We start from the raw sequence: 12,879 nt of genomic DNA on the forward strand, positions 1-12,879 counted from the left end.
ACAGACCTGTTATTGCTCAATCTCGTGTGGCTAGACGCCACCAGTCCCTCTAAGAAGAAAAGTTAACGCAAAAAAATGACGTTAACTCTATTTAGCAGGACAGAGTCTCGTTCGTTATCGGAATTAACCAGACAAATCACTCCACCAACTAAGAACGGCCATGCACCACCACCCACCGAATCGAGAAAGAGCTCTCAATCTGTCAATCCTTCCAGTGTCCGGGCCTGGTGAGATTTCCCGTGTTGAGTCAAATTAAGCCGCAGGCTCCACTCCTGGTGGTGCCCTTCCGTCAATTCCTTTAAGTTTCAGCTTTGCAACCATACTTCCCCCGGAACCCAAAAGCTTTGGTTTCCCGGAAGCTTCCCGCAGAGTCGTAAAAATAAACAACTGCGGATCGCTAGCTGGTCTTGATTAATGAAAACATTCTTGGCAAATGCTTTCGCAGTAGTTAGTCTTCAGACGGTCCAAGAATTTCACCTCTGTCGTCTGAATACTAATGCCCCCGACTGTCCCTATTAATCATTAAGTCGATTTCCGAAAACCAACAAAATAGAAACGACTTCCTATTTCATTATTCCATGCACTAATATTCAAGCTTTTAAAAGCCTGCTTTGAGCACTCTAATTTTTTCAAAGTAAACCCGACAGTATCCCGAGACACCCTTTGAAAGGCACCATCGAAACCTCTGTCGAAAAACGCGAGACAAGACAGCAGTTACATCAAACAAGATGAACCCCTCCTTACTCACCGAAATCCAACTACGAGCTTTTTGACCGCAACAACTTTAATATACGCTATTGGAGCTGGAATTACCGCGGCTGCTGGCACCAGACTTGCCCTCCAATTGTTCCTCGTTAAAGGATTTAAAGTGTACTCATTCCGATAACCGGGCCTCGGATGAGTCCGGCTTCGTTATTTTTCGTCACTACCTCGGTCTTCGACCATTGGGTAATTTGCGTGCCTGCTGCCTCCCTTAGAAGTGGTAGCCGTTTCTCAGGCTCCCTCTCCGGAATCGAACCCTGATTCCCCGTTACCCGTCAAAACCACTGTGGGCGTCTATGCCACAGTCGACAGTTGATAGGGCACACCTTAGAAGGATACGTCGCCGGCGTAAAGCCATGCGATCTGCAAATGTTATTCAGAGTCACCAAGTTTTTAAATTGGTTTTGATCTAATAAAAGCATCCCTCACGTAAGTTCGGGATTTTTTCGCATGTATTAGCTCCAGAATTACCGCAGTTATCCAAGTAACTGAGAATATCCAGTATATTAGGTGTGATTTAATGAGCCATTCGCGGTTTCACCTTAATTAGGCTTGTACTTAGACATGCATGGCTTAATCTTTGAGACAAGCATATGACTACTGGCAGGATCAACCAGGTAACTTTTCTTTTTAGAAAAATCAATTTCATATCAAATACGAATATTTCATACTACATTGACCGTTCAGATTCTATTCATTCCCCCCATATGATAACATACAAAGGAAACAAAAATAAACCCTATTCAAAAAGACAAAGTTTAAAAAACATCAAGACTTTTAAATGTCCGTCAAATGATTCAGATTTCTCTTTCAGCATTTTTTAAAAACATTCTTTATCGAGATATTATTTCACTTCGTTAGATAACAAAGCCTTCAAACTTATTTTTTAACAACCATTGGAGCTAAATAGCCTAAAATATTAGACTCCACTCCTCGTGAAATGGACGTAAAAAAAACAAGTAAAACATGAGAGAGTATTTTGAAGGGAAAAAGAGATTTCAAAACAGGTTAAGAAGACAACGTTAAAACATTGAATACCCCCCATCTTTATGTCCTCCTTTATCACTTCTTCTCTCACATATAACCTACCTTTTCTTCTTAAATATTCTTTTTCTTTTTATAGAATATATAAACCAGTATTTAATATGTTTGAGAAAATAAAGGCAGGCCCACAAGAGCGCGCCTAAATTTAAAATAGAAAATGAGAAAAAAAAAGGGAGAAATGTATGAAAAAAAAGGAATAAATATTTATATTTTATAGAAAAAACTATAATAATACTATTTATTAAATACTTAATAATCTAATATTAATTAATTAATGTACAAAAATTATTATATATATTATAAAAAATTAATATTTTAATATCTTCATCAAATTTATTTCTTTCAAATCCTTTTATTTAATAAATAATCAAAACAATAATTTAAATTAAATTAAGATCATTATAATATATTAAGAGAATTAATTTATATCAACAATATTATCCAAAAAATAACAACAACAAAACAAAAAGATATAGTACAAAAAACCAAAATAACTTGCATATGTATGGAAATATTACTATACCTCATAGAACATATGAAAGTGTCAATCACCACGTAAAAGAAGTGATACACACAAAAAAATACCATTGATCCCAATGGTTTTAAATCGTCCCATACAAAGTAATACAGTTTTGAAATTTCCAGAATTACTGCAAATTCTAAATTTTCTGTCATATGGTTACATAATGCAAAGTTACTTTAAATGAATAAAACTACTTCTAAAAGTTGTTGATTTAAGGTAATTATTATTACTGAAATGTGTCTCTAAACCAATTTGTACAAGACGAAAGAACTTATTCTAGACCAAAAGTTACAAATCACTTATAAGTGAGATGTCACAACTAATGATTACAAGCTAAATACAAATTATTTAATATTTATGTAAATTAAACAAGATAAAATAAACTTTCACTAATCTGCAACCACAATTTAATTATTTACAATAAATAATAATGTCACGTTAAATTTAATAATTAAATAGCTAAACAAGAATAACCTTGTAGTATGTCCGAGTTGTTATACATACATAATTTTAAGCAAGTCAATTTCGTTATATCAAATATCAAAACAATTTAAAATAGATTTATAATACAAATAGATAATATAAAAATTAAAATATTATCTTCTAGGTCAAGGCTAATTCGGGGTAAGAATAATAAAATGAACTCTTTATTTTCAAATTTCGACGAAGACTTTCAAACTCAGTAATTAAGATGTTTTTAAAGACGATTTATTTAGATGAAAAGGTTTTATTAAATTAAGTGGGAGATTATGGGTTTGTTTTCTGAGAATGAATAACTCCCATTATACTTCTACTATCAGGAGGGAAACTATGTTCAAATTAAAAATATGATCATATTTATTCTAAATAAATGTGGAATTTATTTAGAGATACCTTAAAAAAATTGAATATTATTTTATAACAGATCGTTTTTAAATATAAACCTTTTCATTCTAATATTTCAAATTAATATTAAATATGCACACAAAAAAAATTTAACTAATAATAACCAATATAAAAGTAGAAAAAGAAACACGTGGGAGAGAAAAAAAGAAAGAAATATTTTCATTGGCTATTATTAAATTCCTTTTAATATACTTTATTTTCATTGGCTATTAATAATTCCTTTTCATATACTTTATTTTCATTGGCTGACAAATAATCAGCTACATCTTCATGCTCAATGAGGAAAATCCAGTGTTGAATGGCCATGTTAAAAAATAAGAAACCGAAAATCAAGATGGTAACCATGACAGTGCTATTGAAGAATGTTTTGGAGGAGAGATAGAATATTGCCCATCTGCTACAATCACGTGTGAAAAACAAAAATACATGGTCCATTATTAAAGGTTCGTATGGCAAAATGACACATGAATATTATAGAAATAATATATATATTTTAATAAATATTGAATTAAGTTATTTTTACAACAAATAGCACAGGTGATATATGTGTTTCAATAAAAATTATAACATTTTGTATATTTTATTTATAATTGTTTAAATACTTACCATCATAAATTTCATTAAATAAGTGAATATTGACTTTGATCACAGCTTCAATCTCCGATCAATAATTTCATGTTGATTCAATTCATTATGGACTGTTCAAACTATCTCAAAATATATCTTAATAAGTCTCCTATGAGTTGTGATGAATCTGAAATACAATATATAAATAAATGTCATTTCATATTTAAATAAGATATTAAAGCCATACCCATAGGCATGATAATATAAGTATGCTTCACAATTTGGTACATAGTTTGATCAGTACGTTCTCCCTGATTACTTAGAGGGAATTCAATTTATAATAGCATTCATATAACACTATTTCCAAAGGAAATCTTCAAAATTCGATAAACAAATCAAGCCAATATTAAAGCATATCTGAAATAAAACATAAAAATAAATGTCATGTGGAATATTCATATCTCATGAGTTTGAATTTACTCCAACTACTATTTACAAGACCCTTTCCAAATAGACCTTTCTTTCCCTTCTTAATAATTATTTACCTTTCATAAATTTATATTTCTTTGACAGACCTTTTCCACTTGATTGATTGTGTTTAGATATCATATATAAATCTTTTTGTAGATTATTCTCATGTAGTTAGGAGAAAGTTCCAAGTCCAAAAAGAGTCCTAAGTCTTTGGTGGTTAGTTTCAAGTCTTCATTTATAAATCAAACACTTTCAATATCCGAATTTATTTCTAGCTCATTTCAAGTCTTATACATAAGTTATAGTTTTTTTTTAGCTTCTCCATCACTTTTTATTCATACATTACTTTGGCTTACAAAATATATCACTGATTTGATTAATTTTTTTAACTTAAAGACCTCAGAACTCATAGTTGGATTGAGTTAAGAATCCAATGTTTCCTTTCTGAGTAGGCCTATTACCAAATAGGTCACGTATTAAATTTGAGTCAAATCTACTTCCTTTTAGTTCTTTTTAGTATAATGACCAATATATATTTATAAAAATATCAGTTCTTGATTTTTTGACAAAGAATTGGAAAAATCTTGTTAACATATCACTGTACTAAATAAATTATAAGCTTATAGGGAACAATGCAAGAATGGGCTCATAATTTGAAATAATTTCGGGCTTTTTCTTTTATAAAGAAAGATTGATACAGACATTTATAATGTTTACTCTGTATCTGCTATCCAAACAAAATGTCTTGTTATATATAAAAAAAAACATTTTCATATTACATTTTCCAAATAGTAAGTAGGTATATAATTATATCTTAAGCATTAATATATATAATTCTATATTAAAACAGAACTTGAAACAATACCTTAATCTTCAGAAGAAACAAAACAAATACAAAGTGGACAGAAATACGTATTAGGCATCATAAATAAATGAAGAGAAATGTCTCTAATAATGATAGGCATCAAGGAAGGAATGATATAGAATCTTGATGAGTGTATTCACTGCAGGGATGGCTCCAACGTTGCTTGAGTTAAAAATAAAGATAGTCAGTTAACAGGAAGCCTTGCTCTTGTGATTCATAGAGAGATGTCGAACTTTAAACTTGATTGGCATAAGACAGGATAATAACTACATTCATGGTTTTTTCATTAACATGGTACACCTACAACTATGTAAGGAATAAAAAAATGAATGATAATAAATCAATAATATAATAAATGATCAATACCGGTCGAGTATGTAAGATAAAATCCTTCTCCAGTCGATCATCAATACTCTTTTTAAAAAAGCTATTTCAGAGTGAGTCTGTAACCAAACGTCTTGTCCATGACCATCTTCAACACTTTCTTCCTAAAATCTTCATGTAAGAATGTTCCCAGAAATGACTTCAGTGTGTGGTTTCGGGACATTTAATATAAAGGGAGAACGGATGGATTTGAAACGTATCCTCTTTCAGTTGAAGTAGGGGAAGCATATCCTCACCGATAAATAGCTTTGAATACATGATCAGTGCCCCGTATCAAATGTAATGAGTAAATTAATATTCCACAAGGAATCCTGGATGAAGTAAATAGGTTGAAGAATAATAAACAATAGCTAGATAAAAATACTCATTTGGTAGTTTGGCATAGTAAGGCAGAAGTACATTAAAATCTTTAATTTAGCTTGAGAAATAGATATCAACGTCAGCTAAAGGAAAGCAGATGATTGATCTACTTTATATTACGTCATCATATTTGAATATAATTCTAATTATTTCCACAGTTGGGAGTAGTACTATCCAATCATAAATGTATTAGCCTGTTACCTAAAATATTAGGAATAGTCTATTTACTGACGTCATAAATTAGATAATAACTAATGATAGACGACATTTTGGGGGCTCATAATTAATATTTTTACTACAATTAACCTATTTACAATAAATATTTTGATGACACTTCATTAAAAGCCTTTATAAACCAAAATATACTATACTACTCCATTCAATATATTATTTATCAATTATGAAATACTATACTAATCCTCATTAATTTTATGGACTTTAGATATTATAATCTACAAAACCTACCTACTTTATAAGGTTTAGTGATTTAAAATACATATGGCTTGCATGACGTTGTAACATGAATTACTAACACAAAAATTTACATCGTATTTCCATGTCAGCTGTCGATGACTCCTTTTCTTTTCCTCTCATCAGCATTCTGAATGTTGATTAGTTGATTTAGATATTGTTCAAACTATTATTGGATAATAGTTTCTTAGTCAGGAAAAATCAGCTTACTACCAACTTATTTTGGGCCTTTTATCTGTTTATTTTCGTAATAAAGGTGGCGTGATACAATATTAATTATATAATTTGTATGTATATGTATAAAATCTTTTAAAAACAACAATAAACATACTTGAGAAAATATACTTGTTCCAATTTATATAGGCCTATTCATTTATGATTCCAGTGACCACTACAGTGTAATAATGATGAAATGAAACAAATATTGTTGTTTTCACATGAAATATCGTCCAACAATATGTAATTAAAACATTAATATATTTAATTATACTCGTGAATTAGACGTGTCTTAATGTATTATATATCATAATAGCAATGACTACCTTATTATACATAGGACAACAACGTACAATACATATTAACAAGAAGGGAAGAAACAAAATGTGTGAGGGTACACAAAAGTGAATTATATTATAGTTTAGAAATATATTTAATTATTAAAAAGTATAAGAACTATAATTGAATGCAATACAAATAATAAAATAAACGTCATCAAACTCCAGCTTCATCCAAATTCTATAACCTACGTAGTAATTCAAAGCATAAATACAATATTAATATAAAATACAAGGTATAGTTAGTTAACTTAATTCAACTTGATTTCATATTTCTTGTAACAAGACATTCCATTTGAAATTTAAATTATAAATAGAGTATATAATTCACAGTAATATAGTACATTACATTTAAGGGCAAAAACCATTATTATAATAGCAACATCTTCTTCTGAACTCTCATGAGAGTTCTAATTACTATTTTATAATACAGTCAATATTCTTTGACCAAATATAAGACTTCAATAAAACATCATATAATGTAGAAGATTTATTTCAATAATTTATTCAACCTGAATACAGAAATAAAATGCACATTTGCTTGATACAATATCTTTAGATTTAGACACATACAATGAGTAGTATTAATAGTAGTATTTCTTTGAAAAAGAGGCCTTTATGAATGCCTTAGAGCCTTTGGAAAGATGGAGGTAGTCAACAAGGGTACATAGAAGGATGTAAGCAAATAAAAACAGACAGGTTTCTTTCCAAAATAATACAAAAAAACACAAAGAAGAGCAGTACTGTTATTTATAATAGTGACGTCTGTGTTGGTTCAGCAAAATTCAAAATAAATGGAGAACAGATGAGCCTCCAGCGTGTCCTCTTTCAGTGGAAGTATGGGAGGCCTATCCGCATCTATGGAAAGCTTTGAATACAATATCAGTAATCAAGGTCAGCTGTAAATGAGCAAATCAATAGTACACAAGGGATTCCAGAGTCCATAGGCGGAAGAGTATTTAGTCTTTTAAAAAGAAAGCTTTGTCAATTCCTTGATGCTCTCACACATTAGCAGAGGGACGATAACTTTTACCTATATAATTAAAAAATTTCTAAGCTATTAATTCAATAAATTAAAAAGTAATCACTAATCATATAATTTCTGTATGAAGAAATACTTACGTTAGTATCTAAGTCCTAATGATCCCAGATAAGTAGAAGGCATTATGCACACTGAGGTAAATCAGATATAACTCCTAGTTATCATGCTCCCAAAACACGTTTATTAGAATTATTTATTAATTATGAAATGAAATGCAATACTAACAATAACATATATTATTATCAACAATCTTCCTTAATTATATGGACTTTAGGTGTTATAATCAACAAAATCTACCTACTTCATACGGTTTAGTGATTTAAAATACATATGGCTTGCATGACGTTGTAACATGAATTATTAACACAAAAATTTACATTGTATTCCCATGTCAGCTGTCGATGACTCCTTTTCTTTTCCTATAATCAGGGTTCTGAATGAATGTTGATTAGTTGATTTAGATATTTTACAAAAATATTATTGGATAATAGTTTCTTAGTCGGGAAGAATTGGCTAACTACCAACTTATTTTGGGCCTTTTTTTCTCTTTCTATTCAAAGGAAAGGTGGTGCGATATAATAAAACTAACAACGTGGTACACTTACATACAGTTATAATTTATTTATTAGCTATTTGTTTTATGACATTTATTAAGACAATATTCAAAGAATGGAAGATCTTGCAAAAAAAAAAAAAAAAAAAAAAATTAATACTGCCACCATACTTTTTCTAGTACAAAAGCAAAGCAAAAAGGCAGACTTTATCTTATCAATATGAGAATTCCTTGAAATGGGTACCCCATAACTTTCTTTAAGCCTTGATTTATCATTGATTGCTTGGTAAAACATAGTATTTATGTTATATAATTTTTAAATTTTTTATTAGTTTCATGTACTAATAGCTCTTATTTTTCTATAACGTGGAGAATAATTAAGAAAAAAAAAAAAAAAAAATAGCTTAAGTTTTGATTTAGAAGACAAGTCGATAGTATTGTGATATGATCGTTAAATTATTCAAAATAGTCCTTATCAAGTTCGAAGAGATACATTTTTATAAAAGAAATCAATCGTGGAAGACTAGTATCGACTTCATATTCATAAATTTTCATTTTGTCTTTTGGCTACTAATTTGGGATGAATTATTATTAAATGGTCTCAACTCTTGAATGTCATTTTTTTAGAAACTTCTAACATGAGAAAAATGACAAAAAATAGGTGTTTGTACTTAATAGTGTTTTATTAATTACTTAAATATATAATCATGTCATTCTTTTATTTTCAATTATAGTTTAGAAAAAATATATGATAATAATAAGACTGAAGATTAATTCCTCTTAGGCTTCCACTAATTATTTATTCTTAAGAATATCCCATTGAATTTATACAGAACCCATTAGTTATATCAAGGAATGAAGTAGGATCTTGATGATGGAGGGATGGCTTTCATAGTTGCTTGATTTAATGATATAGATATGCAGTTAAAAAAATGCAAATAAAGTAGAGGAAAATGAGATAATTACAAGAAAAGATCAAGTAGTGAGAGAAAAATCCTACTATATCAGACCTCAGGATGATATGAGTCCGTCACAGCCTTCTCAATGACCATTTTCAACACTTTATTCCTTCTTCAAAAATAATGAATTATTATGTAAGTAACTAATACTGGAAATAATTAATGAAAATATATAGGTATGACAAAACTTAAAAAAGTCTGAATAATCGTCTATATTTTCAAAGTGGCATTTCCATTTTTTTTTTTTTTTTTTATTAGACTTCCTCAATTATGAATGTATCATATATCACTATCTAGCACTTACCATATCTGCAGTTCATTCCAATGTAGTCTTTCTATTTTTATTAATCATAATAATAGTAACTCTTATCATTCCAATTAATTACAATTTTTGCTACATAACTATTAATATGAGTGTAAATATATTCTGTAGTTAAATAAGTTATATTAATCAATTATATAATTATTCATCAAGACATATACGTCATAGCCAATTAACAAACAATAAAACATTGAATAAAAACGTGGAGAAGGGAGATTGGAATTTCCAAAATCCTTATGAGGCTTTAATTAAGTCCACTGGGTGCTCGGACCCAATCGATAGTGGCTTAACTTCACACTTCAAGTCCGATGTTGGCTTTGAAGAGGATATTGTGGTTTGAAACGCTCGGGAGACTGTTTCAGCCTCAGGTTTTGCGGCTGGTTGGGTTAGGAGTGTGGCCTGCTTGACAGCAGGAAGGGATTCAAGAACAACAGAGGGGAAGGCCCAACTTTATTAGTGATGGGAATTTGACAGGTCTCACATTTGAGACGAATTCTTGAGAGGAACCCTCAGAAATATACATGTCTCCAAGATGGAGCCCAATGCCATTGAGATTTTCATTTAAGCTTGCAAGGACTTCATTCCAGTCCTCCTGTTTCATAGCAAGCTTTAAAAGATCCTCCAAATCTTGGTAGTGATTCCAACGTGCCATAATGTCTATAAACGAAGAAAAGTCATATGGTGAAGGGTGCTGAGAAAGCTAAGGAGCTAACGGTGTTCCGTTGTATAAGTTTTTCCCAAATGTCAGACTCCAGAAGAAAAAAACAAAACACTAAGCACTTAATAACACTAAATACACTAAAGTAGGTAAGGGAACATGAAAAATGAGAAAAAATACACGTATGTTAAGGAACATTAATTAATTATTATGTAATACTGATTATTATCTTAGGTTTGGTGATTTAAGATGTAGCTATTAGCTAAGCACCCATAGCTATTACGAGGTATTTTTATTGGCAGTTTGGCATAGTAAGGCAGTGGTAGATTAAAATATTTTGTCTGCTAGTTTGAAGGGAAGTTATTTTCAACGTCAGCAATGGATAAGCAGATGATTGATTCACTTTTTATAACGTCATCATATTGGATTATAATTTCCCCAGTTGGGATTATGCATAGTTAGTTATTTTTACTCACGTCATACATTAAATTGAATTATCAATAATAACGAAACGCAAAATGAAGCGATTGCCAATAAATCTGGAAGAAATTAAAGTTACAATATCATACATTGGTTCAAATACTCTTTTGTCAGACCCTCTGCTATGGAATCGTTGAATATTTATATAATAACTGAGGAGTAATACTGGAATGAAATATATAGCGAGGAACAAAGAGACTGATCATCCTTCAATTGCATGTCTTCCATTGGATTAAGCTTGAAAGTCATTTTCTGAATTATTAAATGACTTAGTCATTATATTCAAATATTAATATTTAATAAATAAATTAAGGATATGTAAACAAGAACGATTATTTTAGTATTTATTGGCACTTAATAATATATTATGTTCCCTGACAATTGTAAAACATATTAATATGACATAAACTATTCAAATTATTTTATTATTTATCAATTGTAAATATTGTATTTATTTATGGGATTCATTGATTTAAGTTTATATTTATATTTTGTATTAATTATTTAGCCTTATAATATAATTGATTAATTTACTATTCAGTTATAATTATATATATTGACTACTATAGAATACTGCGGTAGTTACAAGACAACTAAGTCTAAAAACTAAAACAGTATAGTGCTTACTTTTCTTAGTGTCCACGTTTTGTTATTAAATATCTTCAACAAAAAAATTAAAAAGAATATTTTACATGTTTTCTTAAGTAAATGATAATATTCAAAAAGATATAAAAATAATAACTAAAGAGTAAAAAAGGATTAATAATTATAATGATGATTTATTTCATTTAGAATATTGACCTTGCTTGTCTAATTGTTATTGTACAATATTTTTATTAATATTGAAAAAATTCACTACAAAAAAAAAAAAAAAAAAATAAGAATACGGAATACCCCAGACCATACCTTTTCTAGCACGCATTCTCTTCCTATTTCATTTACTAAAAGAAATTCATCTAAGTTTAAATATATGAATCAATACAAAATTTATAGACATAAACACTGAATTGAAATAGAATTTGATTTAAAATGTTCAAATATCTATATTTATTAAATATTTTTTGTTGAATTATATTATCAATAATATATATAATAGTTTGGGAGACTTCAACGCCGTATTTTGAGAGAAATAAAGCTATCAGAAGGTAATAAGTAGTCACAAAAACATCTAATATTCTTAAAGGGCCAGAATCTTATGGTACTAGAGTTATAATGGTAACTAGATGAAGATTCCTTGAGATGGAGAATTCGTTGGATGCTTTTGAATATTCATTTTGTAATAGTTAAGCAAAAAAAGTAAAAGATTTCATGAATCCTGCATTTCTTATTTCTTCGGAAGGATGGACTTCATTTGAGAAACCACTTTCACGTCAATTTCACTATCATTTAATATATCTTTAATTGTGACTCATAGAAATGGCGAACTTATGATTGGGATAAGATCTGAAACTAAGTGAGAGAAAAATCCTTCTCCAGAACGAATGTTCCTATCGATCATCACCGAAGTAGTACCTTCTTTTAAAAACCACTATATCAGAATAGTCCTCCACGTCTTCTCGATTACCACATCAGAACACTTTCTTCCTAAGATTTCGGAAATGTTATTATTATGTAATCAGTTGATATTATTATTATTATTATGTAATCATTGATATTATTATTATTACTAGGTTTAGTAGTTGAAGATATAGCTATTAGCTATACCAATCATAGCTATTATGAGGCATTTCTATTGGCAGTTTGGCATACTAAAGCAGTTATTATTATTTAATCAGTTGATATTATTATTATTATTATGTAATCAGTTGATATTATTATTCTAGGTTTAGAGGTTGAAGATATAGCTATTAGCTATACCAATCATAGCTATTATTGGCAGTTTGGCATAATAAGGCAGTAGTAGATACAAAATAATAATAATAATCATTATTCTAATTATGATTTCTAATATAACATAATAGTACATAGCAATAAGAAAT

General features: G+C 29.3%; 5 long non-coding RNA genes across 5 annotated transcripts in view; 2 read left to right on the forward strand and 3 right to left on the reverse strand.

Annotated features, from left to right (window-relative positions):
* Positions 1 to 2,954: 2,954 nt before the first annotated feature.
* Positions 2,955 to 5,856, reverse strand: LOC121131046 (uncharacterized). Its single transcript, XR_005868926.2, has 5 exons — positions 5,484 to 5,856; positions 5,118 to 5,423; positions 4,029 to 4,198; positions 3,821 to 3,968; positions 2,955 to 3,611 (listed from the first exon to the last, which is right to left on the reverse strand). It is a non-coding gene; the product is annotated as an uncharacterized lncRNA (long non-coding RNA).
* Positions 3,535 to 12,879, forward strand: part of LOC139907473 (uncharacterized) — a 9,945-nt gene continuing 600 nt past the window's right edge. The window contains exon 1 of the long non-coding RNA XR_011784134.1: positions 3,535 to 3,657. This is a non-coding gene — a long non-coding RNA (uncharacterized lncRNA). The remainder of the gene's footprint in view (positions 3,658 to 12,879) is intronic.
* On the reverse strand, positions 7,362 to 8,287 carry LOC121131047 (uncharacterized). Its single transcript, XR_005868928.2, has 2 exons — positions 8,009 to 8,287; positions 7,362 to 7,919 (listed from the first exon to the last, which is right to left on the reverse strand). It is a non-coding gene; the product is annotated as an uncharacterized lncRNA (long non-coding RNA).
* LOC139907474 (uncharacterized) lies at positions 11,232 to 12,107 on the reverse strand. Its single transcript, XR_011784136.1, has 2 exons — positions 11,702 to 12,107; positions 11,232 to 11,409 (listed from the first exon to the last, which is right to left on the reverse strand). It is a non-coding gene; the product is annotated as an uncharacterized lncRNA (long non-coding RNA).
* Positions 12,114 to 12,671, forward strand: LOC121131048 (uncharacterized). Its single transcript, XR_011784135.1, has 2 exons — positions 12,114 to 12,511; positions 12,571 to 12,671. It is a non-coding gene; the product is annotated as an uncharacterized lncRNA (long non-coding RNA).

This window comes from Lepeophtheirus salmonis, unplaced genomic scaffold, assembly GCF_016086655.4.
Source record: "Lepeophtheirus salmonis unplaced genomic scaffold, UVic_Lsal_1.4 unplaced_contig_15771_pilon, whole genome shotgun sequence".
Classification (NCBI taxonomy): Eukaryota; Metazoa; Arthropoda; class Copepoda; order Siphonostomatoida; family Caligidae; genus Lepeophtheirus; species Lepeophtheirus salmonis.